At 32.8% G+C, this 14,247-nt stretch overlaps 1 long non-coding RNA gene across 1 annotated transcript; it reads left to right on the top strand.

Moving 5' to 3' along the window:
- The first annotated feature begins 3,967 nt into the window (after window positions 1-3,967).
- LOC147764244 (uncharacterized) lies at window positions 3,968-10,732 on the top strand. Its single transcript, XR_015331891.1, has 2 exons — window positions 3,968-6,507; window positions 7,025-10,732. It is a non-coding gene; the product is annotated as an uncharacterized LOC147764244 (long non-coding RNA).
- Window positions 10,733-14,247: the final 3,515 nt, after the last annotated feature.

Below are 14,247 nucleotides of genomic sequence, written 5' to 3'. Positions count from 1 at the left end.
GAAATTCTGAATGAGTTACATTTTTGGTTGTCAAACATTCATCGTCTAAATAAAAGACATCTATTTTTAAATGGCAGTCAGGATTGACAGGGAGACAGGATTTTAATACAAGGATATTTTCTAAAAACCAAGGTTATATTTCAAGGCGTGATGGGATGCTGTATTTTTGTGAAGGTTGTAAGTCAGAATTTAAAAGGTAACAAATATTATAAAGGATGAAATATGTATTTGAAAGGAGTGATGGGATGGTGTAATTGAATGTCCTGATGGGATGAGTGTATTTTTACCCGTCAGAATTGACAATATAACAAATGTTAGACAGAATTGAAAATTAGAAAATTATAATTGAAAGACGAGATGGGATGAAGGCGTATTTTTATGCAAGTTGCCAGTCAGGATTGACACTGCAACAATCATTATAATAATTAAAAATTTATATGTATAAGGCGTGATGGGATGAGGACGTATTTTTATGAAGGTTGCGAGTCAGGATTGACACTGCAACAAACATTATACAGAATTGAAATTTATATGTAGAAGGCGTGATGGAATGACAGTGTATTTTTATGAAGCTTGCCAGTCAAGATTGACACTGCAACAAATGTTATACAGAAATAAAATATATATATTTGAAAGTTTTTATGGCATGTTGGTATATTTTTATGAAGGTTGCCAGTCAGGATTGACAATGCAACAAATGTTATACAGAATTGAAATATATATTTGAAAGTTGTTATGGAATGAAGATGTATTTTATAAAAGTTGCCAGTCAGAATTGACACTGCGACAAATGTTATACAAAACTGAAAATTATATTGGGAAAAAACATGATGGAATGAAGGTATAATTTAGGAAGGTTACTAGTCAGGATTGACACTGCAACAAATGTTATACAGACTTGAAATTTATAATAGAAAAGCGTTATGGGATGAAGGTATATTTTATAAAGGTTTGTAGTCCAGATGGACACTGCAACAATTGTTATACAGAACTAAAAAGTTCATTTGATGAGATAAAGGTGAATTATAATATAGTTTGCTAGTCAGGATCTACAATGCAACAAATGTTATACAATAATTGAAATTCATATATTTGAAAGGTCTGGTGGCATGAAGGTGTGTTATTATGAAAGTTGATAATCAGGATTGACAGTGTACAAAATTTTTATACATGATCGTATTGATTTATTTTGTTTCATGATTGTCAAATACAATATTAGCTGGTAAAAGTACAAACAAAGCTAGGTACAGGTATATAGAATTTTAAATTAAAAAAGGCAATGAAAGGGTTTTTAATTGTTTATTTTTAACGATGGTTAAGAGTAAATGAATAATTCAGGTTTTTTGTTAAAAGAGAAAATGAAGGATTGCCTGGATTGGCTTTTGAAAACAGTATAACGCATTAAAAGAACATTTGAACTGTTTTAAAGTTGGGGTTTACATTAGTAAACATAAACTGGTTTGTTTTCATCAATATACTTTATTTGTATTTACAGGTATTCCAATCTGGAGTTTGGATGGAATTAAAGGATTTCAATAATGCAACTTTATGAAGATTGGGTAAAGAGTTTAACAAGTATTGTATTGAAATCTAGAACAGATAATACGGTGAAAAAAATACTTATATATTTCAAAAGTGGAAGAATTGGGCAAGGAAATTTACAGAGGTTAACATATTCCCGGCATCCACAAATCACATTGCACTATATATGTTAAGTTTAATTCAACAAGAGAGTAAACCAGGAGCAATACAGGATGTGAAATATGCCTTAACCCTCATCCACAAGGAAATGAAACCCTACGTAAACCCTGAAACCGGGCCTCAGAGGCCCAGTGTACCATGAAAATCTGACTCCCCCCAAAAAACATTCAAAAATCTAATTTAATTTGAGTAAATGACTATGATCTTGTAGTATGTATAATGGAGGACACATTGGCACTTTTTGTTAGTTTGCAGGTGAAAATTTTCATGAAAAAATAAAAAAAATTAAAGATTTGTATTTTACCACCCAAGGACTCCCCTATGAAAAAGCTATTTATTTGACATTTGATGACCATTTCAACATCTTTTCTTTGAGGATACTTTATGAGGAATATATTGAAAGTACTTGAAAGTTTAATGGTTAAAAAATTGGGTGAAAAAAAATAATAAAAAAAAACACATTAAAAAATAAGAAAAAATTAAAGATTTATATTCTAACACCCAATGGCCCCCCTATGAAAAAGCTATTTATTTGATATTTGATGATCATTCTGACATCTTTTCTTTGAGGATACTTTATGAGGAATATATTGAAAGTACTTGAAAGTTTGATGGTTAAAAAATTGGGTGAAAAAAATAATAAAAAAACACATGCAAAATAAGAAAAATTAAAGATTTGTGTTCTAACACCCATCCCCTATGAAAAGGCTATCTATTTGATATTTGATGATCATTCTGACATCTTTTCTTTAAGGATACTTAAAGAAGAATATATTGGAAATATTTGAAAGTTTGAATGGTAAAATACTGGGTATGCTATATAAGAAGAATTAAGTAAAAAGGCGATGGGGCCAATTTCTTGAGTTAAAAATGTAGCATTTTGACATGGAAGTGCAAAACCTACAGGTAGTAAGATGAATAGGGGAGACCGGGGCTAGTTGGACCCCGGGGTAAGTTGGCCCCCCGTCAATTTATGAAAAAGTAACTACGAGGTAAAAAAATTGGCCACATACTCTTGCAAAGTGACCGTATCCTACAATGCTAAGGAAGTGTCGGACGTTAAAATGTTTTACTTAAGCGGTGAGTCGAAATAAATGATTTTTGCACCTAAAAGTAATTTTGTTTAAGAGATTTAAAAATCTACTTTCATAGGCTTTTGATCGAATATAAGATATGTATAGGGCATCAAACTGAAGCTCATTGTTTCAAGTTTCACAGAGATGTATCATCGTTGCTCATTCTAGCACCATAAATGGCTACCATTCTTTAAAATAAATAATGTGCACCCGGGGCTAGTTGGCCCCCTTGACTCGGGGCAAGTTGGACCCTCATATTACCCACAAACCTTTGCGCGCAACGCTGTTTGAAATAAACAAGTTGGTGAAATTGACAAAGCTTGCCGGTGTCTATTACCGTCTGATTGATTTTTTTAAATGTTCTCTCTGGTGTCTTTTTGAAAATTTATATTAGAAATATTCTGTTGATTGTAAGTATTAAAAAGCAAATCCATTGGACTTTCCGTAGAAAAATATTTATTTTGCCTTAATTCATTGTAAGGGGATTCCCTTTGTATTTATAGTGTTATATGTGGCCCCAAGGGGATTTTCTACCCCTCCCTAGCTAGAGACCATTGTTGAAACAAACTCAATGGTTTAAAACTGAATTTGTTACTTTGAGATGTATCATCGTTGCTCATTCTAGCACCATAAATGGCTACCATTCTTTAAAATAAATAATGTGCACCCGGGGCTAGTTGGCCCCCTTGACTCGGGGCAAGTTGGACCCTCATATTACCCACAAACCTTTGCGCGCAACGCTGTTTGAAATAAACAAGTTGGTGAAATTGACAAAGCTTGCCGGTGTCTATTACCGTCTGATTGATTTTTTTAAATGTTCTCTCTGGTGTCTTTTTGAAAATTTATATTAGAAATATTCTGTTGATTGTAAGTATTAAAAAGCAAATCCATTGGACTTTCCGTAGAAAAATATTTATTTTGCCTTAATTCATTGTAAGGGGATTCTCTTTGTATTTATAGTGTTATATGTGGCCCCAAGGGGATTTTCTACCCCTCCCTAGCTAGAGACCATTGTTGAAACAAACTCAATGGTTTAAAACTGAATTTGTTACTTTCTTTTAAAAAGAAAATTTATTATTCGTTTTCATTCATTAAAAACCTTCTTTATACCATTATTTATTTATTCTTAATTAAAACAAAACATTTTATAGATAGATATTTTGGTTCTTGCAACGCATACCCCCCCCCCCCCCCCCCCCCCCCCACCAACGTGACGTACGGAAACCTCAATAAATCTGCCTCATTTGAACTGTTTATTCATCAAAGACTCAAAAATCAATTAAATAAATTAAAATTTTATAAAAATGTATTTCAAGGAGTTTACATGGGATATTTACCTCATTTTCGTATAGGGGGGCCAACTTGCCCCAACCCTGGGGCCAACTTGCCCCATTGGCGGGCAAGTTGGCCCCCCCTGACGTCAACTGCGTTTTTTGTCAAATTGTGAGCCACCTGGCATTATATTTGAAAAATAATGACGTTGCATACGTAGCTTAGTTCATGGTGCTTACTTTGAAACCGGTTTTGTTACTCTAACCCACTCCTAGTTGGCTCTACAAGGCCAAAAGTGTCTAACTGGGCCAACTAGCCCCGGTCTCCCCTATTGTTTAAAAAAAAATTAACCAAAATTTTCACCACCAAACTTTCAAATAATAACAAAATGTACATCTCTTTGCAAACTATGTAGAAAACAATGGTATGGTGACTGAATATAAAATAGGTCCTTTTCTTTATGGGAATCCAAATCTCATGGGTATAAAAATGAAGATTTTCATGATTTATTTTTCACTCTTTCACTCACTATTTTATCATCAAACTTTTAAATATTTCCAATATATTTTTCATAAAGTATCCTAATAGAAAAGATGTCAGAATGATCATCAAATATCAAATAAATAGCTTTTTCATAGGGGAGTTATTGGGTGATAAAATGCACATTTTTAATTTTCTATTTTTCATGTTTTTTTTTAGTTTTTTTCACCCAATAGTTTACCATCAAACTTTCAAATATTTCCAATATAATCTTCATAAAGTAAATTTAAAGGAAAGATGTAGAAATGATCATCCAATATTAAATAAATAGCTTTTTCAAAGGGGAGACAATGGGCGGTTAAGTGCACATTTTTAATTTTCATATTTTTTTCATGAAAATATTCACCTGCAAACTTAAAAAAAAAGTGCCAAAGTATCCTCCATTTTACATACTACAATATCACAGTCATATACTCAAATTAAATAAGATTTATGAACATTTGTGGAGGGGGGGTCAAATTTTCATGGGGAGTCATATTTTCATTATGAAAATCTGACTGGGGGAGTCAGATTTTCATGTTACACCAGTCCCTTGCTCGCTTTACCTCTACCTGGGTGCATGAGTATACACTGTGTATGGAAAATGCGGAAAAACGTTTTTTTTTCCTCAAAATGGAAAGTTTCGCAAAGGTAGCGCAGTCTATCAGGTATGTAATAATGATAGATTTAAACTGATATCTGCATATCAGGTGACCAAGGTGACCGAATACTCATAAATAATAATTTCTCCAGGTCTTGAATCTTTCACAGGCAGATTTCATTGACCATACTGATAGTCATAGCACACATGATATTGCTTGTGTAAAACATTTTATAGCAAAGCTATTTGAGGTAACATGGACTTATTTATCCCATGTGGAAGTAAAATTATCAAGCGACCGGGCCTCAGAGGCCCGGTTTCCAGGAAATGGGACTAACTTTTGGAAAAATTTCTACATATGTTGTAAATTATTTCAAAACTAATTATTTATCCATTGATGGGGTATAAGTTGCTTGAGGATTACATGAAAGGAACAGGCTCAAAACCTCATGCAAACGAAGAGAGAGCAAAAGATACATGGGTCCGGGCCTGCGAGGCCCCTGAAAGGTGATTGAGGGTTAAAGTGGGTTCATAATATTGCTGGAATAACATGAAATTCTTGTGATAACGTTTTGATCAGTAATATTGTGGAAGCAGCAAAAAGAATGTCATGTAACAGAACAATATAAAAGGAAATAGTAACCAGGGACATGCTTAATAAACTTGTTAATAGATTTGCAAAACCTAACGCCAGTTTGCCCAATTTGAGAGATGTCTGCAGAATATGTTTATCTTTATGGTCTCATTCATAGCAAGAAAGAAGGCAACAAAGAGTATTGATTGTTTGTGATTTGGCCAAACAAGGCCGCTTTTATTATATAACCCTTCTATCCTAATCGTTTTAACAATAATAACAATGTAGCAAATTGTTGCCTGTATTAAATGTTATGGCCTTAGGAATAAAAATTATATATCAAATGTAAAATGAAATTTTTTGAACTGAAGATTTCAGTTGAAGATTTGAGATAACTTGTAGCTTAATTGTATTATGCGCATGAACAGAATGAATCAAGCAGAATGAGGCCAGGCAGTGATGCCCCATGGTATAAGAAGCAACATGTGCCTCAATGGAGATTACCCCTCTAGGGCACAATTGAGCATGTGTGGAATGCACATGTGCATAATTAAGCTCTGGAGATTGTTGTCGCCATAAAATGTCGTTTGACTACGCCAAACTTTCCTTTATTATCATTTTCAGGATTTTTAAGATATAGCGAGGTATCCTCAATTAGAAGAACAGATATTATATTCAAAGATTCATATTTTGAAGTTATTATTGAAAAAAGCAAAACTGATTTGTACAGAGATGGCTCTAATGTTTTAATATAGCCAGAACAGGTAAGACTTCATACACATATGCTTTCTCACAAAGATATCTAAGAGCCGCAGACATAGAGGACGATTCAGAGAAGTATATTTTCAGATCGGTCAAGTATTTAAAGAAATCTGGAAAACATGTTTTAAGGGATACTGGAAAATTGTCGTGTACACGTATGAGAGCTCGAGAAACAGTTTTACAAAAATTTGAAGAATTGGGTTTTGATAAAAGTAAATTTGGTCTACATAGTCTACGAGCAGGTGGTGCATCAGCTGCAGCAAATTGCGGGATAAAAGAACGATCATTCAAAAAACATGGTCACTGGAAATCGAATAAAGAGAAAGACGGTTATATTAAAGACAATATATTGCAAAGAATGAGTGTATCTTTAAACTTTGGTATTTGATATGCTTTTACATTTTGTTTGTCGATACTGTAGGACAAGAATGTGATGCCAATATGAATCCAGAGTGAATGTGGATTAATAAATTATGTACATATTTAAGTAGATGAAATTGTATTTGTTTTCTTTTTTAGGATAAAGTAATGATACACAGAGGAGGCCCGTTCTTTGTGGTCGAAGCAGGCAGAGGCACATCGACTCATTCCTATTTATAAATAAATGATTTGATGTTTGAAGATGAAGTGGTTTTATTTGTTGAGAGTTATTAGACGATAAATAATTTATATACGTTTAAGCGTATGCGAATTAGAATATAAATGTATTTATTGTCGTTTAACGGGTCAACGATGACGTGTCTTAGGGGGAAGGTCATTAGGAGGTACAGGGGGCGCTGTATTCAAAAGGTGAACAGATCACGTGAGGATGGGAAACGATCATTCCAAGTCGAGCTACGCTACTGTACAGACATTCCAGTTTATTCCAAATAAAAGTTTTTGTATAAAAACATTTGTATAAAAATGGGGTTTGATTATGCGTTATAAAATTATCAGATTCATATAAGTAAGAACTCTACCGGAATTGGAATTAGGCTATGCGGAAAATCTAACTGGTGACGGAACAAACGTTTGTATGTAATATTGTATCGTCTGTACACAGGCAGAGGCACATCGACTCATTCCTATTTATAAATAAATGATTTGATGTTTGAAGATGAAGTGGTTTTATTCCTTGAGAGTTATTACACGATAAATAATTTATATACGTTTAAGCATAAGCGAATTAGAATATAATTTATGTGTCTGTTTATACTCTGATAACTGTTTCCATTCTGTATTGTCATTGAATGTGTTTGTATATATATATATATATATATATATATATATATATATATATATATATATATGTGATCACTGTGTATTGTTATTGTCTATGTGTCTGTTTATATGGTGCTTGCTGTGTCTATAAACAAACACACAGATACAGTGACAACACAATCATGCAGAGTAATAGTAAAGATTACAAACAAATAGAGTGACAAAGCTGACATACACAGTGCTCACAATAAATACAAACATGAACAGTGACAACGCAAACATGCACAGTAATCAAAATAAATAAAAACAAGCACAGTCAAAATACAGACATACACAGTGATCAGAACAAATTTTGACGTGTACAGTGACAAGAGTAACGTTCACCATAATGGGAATGAACACAAGGAAAAAGAGTGAAAACAAGGTCATACACAGTCATCACAATATATACAAACACATTCAGTAACAATACAGAATAGACACAGCAAACAGAATATAAACAGACACACAGAGATACATAAGATAAACAAACACACTTGGATACAGTGACAACACAATCATGCAGAGTAATAGTAATGATTACAAACAAATAGAGTGACACCAACAAACACAGTAATCAAAATAAATACAAAGAAACATAGACATACACTGTGATTAGAAAAAAGTTTCACATGTACAGTGACAACAGTACCATTCATCGTAATGGGAATGAACACAAGGAAAAAGAGTGAAAAAATTTGACATGTACAGTGACAACAGTAACGTTCACAGTAATGACAATGAACACAAAGAAAAAGATTGAAAATGCAGTCGTACACAGTCATCTCGATATGTTCAAACACATTGAGTAAAGATACAGAATAAACACAGCAAACATTGATCAGAATTAAATAAAGACACAAAAAGAACCAACACAAACATACACAGTAATCAAAATAAAACTACAATTAAGATATAGTAATGATTACAAACAAAGTGACAAACTGACATACACAGTGACGAAAAATATTAACATGTACAGTGACAATAGTAACGTGCACAATAATCAAAATGAATACAAACAAACACAGTCACAATACAGACATACACAGTGATCAGAATAAATTTTGACATGCACAGTGACAACACAACCATGCACAGTAACAAGAATGAACACAAATTAATCGGGTGATTACACAGTCATACACAGTGATCACAATAAATATACAAACACATTCAATGACAATACAGAATGGAAACAATTATCAAAGTATAAACAGACACATAAACTATGATGACAGTGACAACACCAACATTAACAGTTAAAATAATAACTAGAAATAAATAAACGTAAGCAGAATGACTACAAACAAAGAGAGTGACAAAACTGACATACACAGTGATTAGAAAAAAATTCACATGTACAGTGACAACAGTAACGTGCATGATAATAAACACAAGTAAAAAGAGTAAAAAACATAGTCACACACAGTCATCACAATATATACAATCATATTCAGTAACAATACAAACTAGACTGCAACTGGCTAAAGCCAGTGGCGGAGGATTCCCCTGCAAAATAGGCGTGGAAATGCTCTTACAAGGTCATGTGAAGGTCATGGGTTAAATTTGATACCATATTCTGAAAGTGCATATGCAAATTGGGGGGTCAACAAAATATCACTTTTAGCCCACATCAATATTTCTCCATGAAATAGCCGAATGACCTTAAAAATGAGGGTCAAGGTCAAATTTGACATTTGATTTGGGGGTTTTGGGTATATGTTTGGGGTAGTTTACTATAGCATGCTATGACCAAAAACCAGTGCTTCATGGAGAAATTGCCAAACTCAAGATTTCTGCAATGTCATAAATATTTAAAAATCTATATTAAAAAAAGTAATTAAGCAGTCGCTACCAAAGTACAGCTAATTTTAGATACATATATAGGGCATCATATGCCACTATGATCATGGCTCTGGGCCTTCCGGTTTTTGAGATCTTGGAAACAAACCTTTTTTGAGCCCGTTTGGCCATTAGCGACCTTGACCTTGACCTACTTGCATGAAAGTAGGTCAACATCTGGAGATCGATTTAGCTCAGTATTATAGTCCATACGGCCCTTAGTCATAGGGCTTATAATAAGGGCATATTGGCAATTTCAAATTTTACAAATTTTGTCTTTAAAAGCCACTGTGACCTTGAAAAGTAGGTCAAGGTCACTGAAACTGGGTCTATGGCATATTCTTACCATAGGCTACCTATGTAAATTATTTCAGATTTTTTGCAAAAAAAAACGTGCGGAAAGAATAACTATAATAATAATAATAATAATAATAATGATAATACTACCAAAAACAATAGTATTCCCCTATGGGGAATCCTAAATAGACACAGCAAACAGAATATTAACAGACACATAGATATAAAGTGAACAACATCATCATGCAGAGTAATAGTAATGATTATAAACAAGTAGAGTGACAAAAATAACAGACACAGTGCTCACCATAAATACAGACACAGTGACAATACTTACATGCACAGTAATAAAAATAAATACAAACAGTGACAAAACTGACATACAGAGTGCTCACAATAAATACAAACACCAACAGTAACGACACAAATATACACGGTGATCACAATAAATACAAATGGAAACAGTGACAACAGAAATATGTACAGTAATAAAAATAAATACAAACAAATAGCAGGACAAACAGAATTACACAGTGATCAGAATTTTATGTAGACACAAACAGTAACAACACAAACATACACAGTGATCGGAAAAATTTTTGATATGTACAGTGACAACAGTAACGTGCAGCATAAGAATGAAGACAAGGAAAAAGAGTGAAAACATAACCCTACACAGTCATCACAATATACAAACACGTTCAGAAACAATGCAGAATAGACACAGCAAACATAAGATAAACAAACACACAGGCATACAGTGACATGCACAGTAATAATAATGATTACAAACAAATAGTGACAAACTGACATAAATAGTGATCAAAATAAATATTGGCATGTACAGTGACAATAGTAACGTGTACAATTATCAAACATACACAGTCATAATACAGACGTACAAAGTGATCAAAATAAATTTTGACATGTACAGTGACAACACAACCATGTACAGTAACAAGAGTGAACACAATTTAATCGGGTGATTACACAGTCATACACAGTGATCACAATATATATATATATACAAATACATTCAATGACAATGGAAACAGTAATAAGAGTATAAACAGACATGTATATAAACTATGATGTCAGTGACAACACCAACATGCACAGTTAAAATAATGACTAGAAAAAAATTAACTGACAAAACTGACATCCATATTGCTGATAATAAATACAAACACAAACAATGCCAACACTAAAATGCACAGTAATCAAAATGACTACAAACAAATAGTGACAAAACTGACATACACAGTGCTCACAATAAATACAAACATCAACAGTAACGACACAAACATACACTGTGATCACAAAAAATACAAACACAAACACTGACAAAACAAAAATGCACAGTAATGATTATGGTTATATACAAACAGAAGGACAAACAGACTTTAACAGTGATCAAAATTATATGAAGACATTCAGTAACAATACAGAACAGACACAGCAAACAGAATATTAACGGACACATAAAGATACATAAGATAAACAAACACACAGGGATACAGTGACAAAACAATCATGCAGAGTAATAGTAAAGATTACAAACAAATAGAGTGACAAAGCTGACATACACAGTACTCACAATAAATACAAACATGAACAGTGACAACGCAAACATGCACAGTAATCAAAATAAATAAAAACAAGTACAGTCAAAATACAGACATACACAGTGATTAGAATAAATTTTGACGTGTACAGTGACAACAGTAATGTTAGCGTTAGCGTATTATATGATGAGCTAGGGGATTTTGCCAATAGAGGGGTTAGTGTGAGAGCTAGTTTATTTTCATACCACTTGGTATGTATTTCCACTCACAATATGATGATGTAGAGATATGACCCTTTTAAGCTCAAGAAGTAGGGGTAAACTTACAGTTAATAGCAATGAATTTATTTTATTTAGGTGTTATCTTGTGTGTGTGTGTGTGTTGTTTTAAGGAATCGCACATATAATATGAGAACCGAATAACTGAAATGAGTTGAAACAGCATTAGAAGGAGCAGATTTGTGCGCTGTATAAATTAACGTTATTATTTATAAGCATTTTCACATGATTATTTTAAAATGAATGTTTGATAAAGATAACGTTTCGGGGTATTGACTTTGGCAACTGAGGAAGTGGGGAGGGGGGGGGTCATCGTACTGAGCTGGCGCAATGCCTACATACGTGTACATGCATGTAATTAATTTTATTCATTTCCACATATAATATAAATGGGCAAAACAATCCACATCATTATACATATTATAAAATGAATATTATATTATTTATAAATGGGCAAAACAATCTGCAAAATCAAAATATAGGCCTACATGTTACATTAACCAAGTTTATAGGCTACAAATTGGGAATTAACGATGTTGTGAGGGGAATTAGTATGAGTACATCCCTCCCCTCCCCGTTAATTTATTCTTTTGTAGTTGAAATTGTTAGTTACATCTATGAACTTAGATAATCTGAGGATACATGAAATTAAATGGCTTAATTACACTTTACTAATCAATTTCAAATGAATAACATGCAGTGGCAGATTTAGGGCCAGGTGTGTGTTGGGTCCCGACTCCCCCCTTCGATGTTTGTAAAAAATAACATTATGTTGAGAAAAGTGGAAACAGTGTGGGTTGATTTGTCCCATATATATAGTTTATAATGATTAACCTGTTAATTGTTTTTTGGCACCAATTTGTATATTTGATGCTAGCCCAGGAAGCAAAAAAGATATAACTGTTATTCTGCTAATTTATTGCCCACCAACAAAGTAGAATTTAACAATTTAATTGATCCATTCTTACCAAGACAAATGTTCAAAGCAAAAATATAGTGGTATGCTCAGATGCCTTATGTAAAATGTACATGTAGTTCTGTCTCATTTTTGTACTAGGTACCTAGCAATATCTCAGGACGTATAAAATAAATGTTTAATCAAAATCAGAGATTCAATATGAAAGACATTTGTTGTAGATGGATATTTTTTCTTTTGTTTAAACACTTCTTTTTGTTAATTCAATTTTGTTTTGGTGTTTTTTCCTGTTAGGAATCCTGTAACTTAGATTGTAGAAGTGAATAATTTGTTCACTGGGTGCTGTTTTACTGAGCCACACATATATTATCCACCGAGCCTAAACCTGTGAAACATTGGGTCAGGAGTTTTGCACATGCATGCTCGCTATTAAGCAATGTCGTTGGTTACCAAATAATAGCAAAAACTAAATAAGTGTAGTCCCCCCCCCCCCCAAAAAAAAAAAAAATACATTTATTCACATAAGTCTTATAATACTTTTAGCATAACTATGTCACCCACAGAAAAAATAGTTTGAAAAAAAAAAGGAAGAAAAAGATACAGTTTATAAAGAAAGTTTAAATAAATCTCCGTCATGGCATATATTACACATACATACTTATATATATATATATATATATATATATATATATATATATATATATATATATATTAGATTTATATTTTACATTGAATACATTGTAAACAACTTGGACAAATATAACAAATTCTATTTTACCACCGAAATGGTGGTTCTTGCAATTATTCTGGAATCTGTGCTTGCCACTAAACCATATGTGACCTTCAATCTTCACAGATGATCAACCTCTGATAATCTCTTAAGAGATGGGGGAAACACTCTAAATTATTAGTACCACCAGCATGTATGCTGGCAATACTCATGGTTTTAGTGACACTCGTTTGAATGCGCCCTTGTCATAATTTTTGAAAATTCAGTGCTAAATATCTCTCAAACCGAAGAAATTATGGGAAAAATTACTATAGAAGTCTGACCAAAAGTCATGTGGAGATTCCAAATATGCCCTTAGATTTGACTTTCGACCTTTATTTAGGGTCAAACAAGCTCTTAGGTCCGTGTACTGCAGGTAATAAAGAGACCTTCGATTTGGAACTGGAAAAAATGTTGCAAACCACCCAAAATTAATTTTATTTTAATTAAGAATTTAACTGTATTCCTGATTCTCATAAAATTAACTAAGAGGGCTCTGGCATAACTTAAGTGGCTCTTTTACTTCACTTGCACAGTTTTGTTCAGATCTTAAAATAATTTTTCCCACAATAATATAAAAATGAAGACATATTATTGATAAAAATACAAATAAACACAGTCCCAGTACAGACATGCACAGTAATTAGAAACAAATTTCACATGTACAGTGACAACAGTAATGTTCAACGTAATGAGAATAAACACAAGGAAAAAGAGTGAAAACGAAATCGTACACAGTCATCTCAATGTGAACAAACACATTCAGTAATAAAACAGAAAAGACATAGCAAACAATATAAACAGACATATAGATATACAGTGACAACACCATC

Source organism: Lingula anatina, chromosome 1, assembly GCF_051362555.1.
Source record: "Lingula anatina isolate TDL-2025a chromosome 1, LinAna3.0, whole genome shotgun sequence".
Taxonomy (NCBI): domain Eukaryota; kingdom Metazoa; phylum Brachiopoda; class Lingulata; order Lingulida; family Lingulidae; genus Lingula; species Lingula anatina.
This window is presented reverse-complemented; position numbering and strand designations above follow the sequence as displayed.